The 2,977-nt window shown below is 52.0% G+C and overlaps 1 long non-coding RNA gene across 1 annotated transcript; it reads right to left on the bottom strand.

Moving 5' to 3' along the window:
* Nucleotides 1–1,396: 1,396 nt before the first annotated feature.
* On the bottom strand, nucleotides 1,397–2,753 carry LOC131486268 (uncharacterized). Its single transcript, XR_009249275.1, has 2 exons — nucleotides 2,605–2,753; nucleotides 1,397–1,641 (listed from the first exon to the last, which is right to left on the bottom strand). It is a non-coding gene; the product is annotated as an uncharacterized LOC131486268 (long non-coding RNA).
* Nucleotides 2,754–2,977: the final 224 nt, after the last annotated feature.

The raw sequence follows: 2,977 nt of genomic DNA, 5'->3' as shown, positions 1-2,977 counted from the left end.
ATGCGCGACTTGAACTCACAAACCGTGAGGTCGTGACCTGAGTGGAAACCAAGGGTGGGCCGCTGAAGCGACCGAGCCACCCGGGCGCCCCTGTTTTTTAAAGTCTTGAAGAAAAGCATTTGTAACTAGCACATCAAATCTAAGATTTCATAGACAATATTGCTTGGTTTGAGGCTAACATTTGAAACGATGAGTCCATTTCGAGAACAATATCACATAGGAGCACAGGTGGGGCACGGAGGTGGCCCGAGTGACAGTCGTGAGGGGGGCGCGTGGATGGGTGCCTCTCGGGACACGCTGAGTATCTGGCAGGTGGGGTGGTTTGGGCACCAGAGTTCAAGTCCTGTCTGGGGGTGGGGGAGGGGGTGGACCCTCCCCAGCCCATCAGAGTCACAGAGAAAGGTGTCAGGGTGACCTCACCCCCGGCCCCGCACGGCGGGAATGTTGGTCATGGAAAGAAATTTGGGTCTGTTTTTCTCCACATTTCCCAGGCCGAGGTTGGAGAGAACAGATTTTGGTTGGCTGGCCTGGCCTCATGGAAAAAATTCAAAAACGGCCCCTTTGGCCCCTCATGGTGTGCCTCTTCAGGTTCCTACCTCTCCTCCGAGCTGTCTGCCTGCATCACAGCCGGGCCACGAGAGGAGATTAGATCATATATTTTTGTGTTAATGATGTTGACAATATAAAGCTTGGTAGTTACAGCATTTTTAATAAATCAGGTTAGTGTCCCAAGGGGAGGCTTACCATGTGCTATTTATGCACAAATGCCTCTATCATTTAAGAGTCTTGTTAAAAATTGTAGTTCAAGAGCAGATTAACAGAGCTCTTCACAGCTGGCCTATTTGGGCAGGAACGAGCACACTGAACGAGCAGACACGCAGGGAGGGAGCTGGCGGGCAAGAACACCCAACAGCTAATTGCCTCCCAAATTAGTAGGGATGGAAAAGTAAGCGCTTTAAGACCCTGGTTTTGAGCAGATTAAAAATAAACAGTTCTGCAGGCCGTTTGCTTTTTGCCAACGCAGCATTCAAGGCTGCTGACTGCAGGTGAATTATTCACCAGGTGGCGGCCTCCTGCTTTCCAGAAGGGTCTGACAGGTCGGGTGTTTGGCCAGCTTTTGTCCTTTTTACCACTAAGGTGCGGGAGAGCGGATCCAGCCTCCATGGTGACCCAGCGAAGCTTCTAGGAAGCAGCGATTGCTCTCGGTAACTGAGAGCCCCGTCAGCTGGCTCATCAGGGTCGCGCAAAGCTCTCCCTCCAAAAGCAGCCTCTGATCATCCAGTAAGAGGGACCCAGTCTAGGCCCTGCGACTTGGCTTTTTCCTTCCTGACTTCCTTTGTCTGGACCTCGCCCTCCAAGGCCCAGATACCCCTTACAGGCAATAAACACACAAACATGAGACCAACACCATTTCAGATGATAAGAAGTGACATAGAGACACGAGTAACAGGCTGACGGGGACAGAAAAGGAATGGGGGAGGGGTGCCTGGGTGGCTCAGTCAGTTAAGCATCTGACTTCGGTTCAGGTCATGATCTCACGGTTTGTGAGTTCGAGCCCCGCGTCAGGCTCTGTGTTGACAGCTTGGAGATTCTGTGTCTCCCTCTCTCTCTGCCCCTCCCCTGCTCATGCTGTGTCTCTCTCTGTCTCAAAAATAAACAAAACATTAAAGAAAAAAAAATTCTTTTTTAAAGAAAGGGAATGGGGGGGTGCAATTTACCTTAGATCACGTGCTCAGAGAAGGCTTTCCCGAGGAAGTGACATTTGAGAAGGGACCTGTAGGAACTCAGGGAGTCACTCACAGTGACACCGAGGGAGACTCTTCTGGGCACCGGGAACAGCAAGGGGTAAGGGCCCCGAGGCTGGATGAGCTTGGTGTGCTCAGAAATGAAAACGGAGGAGGGCACCTGTTGGGATGAGCACTGGGTGTCGTATGGAAACCAATGTGACGATAAATTATATTTAAAAAATTTAAAAAAATAATTGAAATCAAAAAAAGAAAGAAAGAAAGAAAGGGAAAAGGACCCATGTGACTGAAGAGAGGTGGGCGGGGGCTGGATTTTGCAGGAACTTGTAGACCAGTGTGAGGACCCTGAATTTGACCTTGAAGGCCAGGAGGGGGGTATCGAGGAGCTCTTACTGAGAAGGTGACCCGGGCTGCTACCCACATTAGAAATCTGTTCTCTAGCGTTACCTGGAAGATAGAAGGGTAGCGGGGGCGGGGGGGGGTGACAGGGGAGGGGGGGAAGGAGAGGGATCTGAAGGGCATCACACACAGGAGAGGGGAGAGGGGGGAGAGGGGGTCACGGGGGGGGGAGGCAGAGGGGGTAACGGGAGCGGGGAGGGGAATCACAGGGGAGGTGGACGGAGTGACTAGGGAGGGCAAAGTTGGAGGAGGGTGGAGAGGGTGACAGGGGAGGAGGAAGGGAGAGGGGAGTGGAGGGGGGCACAGGGGAAAGTGGGGAGGCAGTGCTGACCAGATATCCCGTTAATACTTAGTTCTCTTTCCTGAGCCCTGCTAAGTTCCCATAACAAATTACCTTATTTGATCCTCAAAGAACCCTCTGAGGCAGGTACCAGTATTGTTTCCATGTGGAGTAATTTACCTAAGGTCTCTCAACGAGCAAATATTACTGTCAGGATTTGAACCAAGGTCATCTTGCCGTCCTCTCCTCTGAAATCCAAGGACCGATGATCCCTATAATTCAACATTCAGGACCGTGGCGTGGCTTTCCCAGTCCCGGGTGCAGAAAAGGAGCCAGGAACTGGTTGCTAAGCAACCTAGGGTTCAGTGGATCATAGGGGTGGGCAGAAATCAGGGCAAAGTGATTGGTGGCCCCAGTTATCACATGATCAAGACCCGACCAGTCAGAGCATCCCTCCCCCTGTTTGGCTCTGAGTTGCACACATGACCCGGGTTGGTACAGATGAAGTCCGTCCCAGGACCTTGGCCTCAGTGTTGGGAGAGGTGCCCTCCTT

This window comes from Neofelis nebulosa, chromosome 9, assembly GCF_028018385.1.
Source record: "Neofelis nebulosa isolate mNeoNeb1 chromosome 9, mNeoNeb1.pri, whole genome shotgun sequence".
Lineage (NCBI taxonomy): Eukaryota > Metazoa > Chordata > Mammalia > Carnivora > Felidae > Neofelis > Neofelis nebulosa.
The sequence above is the reverse complement of the archived record's forward strand: the minus strand, read 5'-3'. Positions and strand labels throughout refer to the sequence as shown.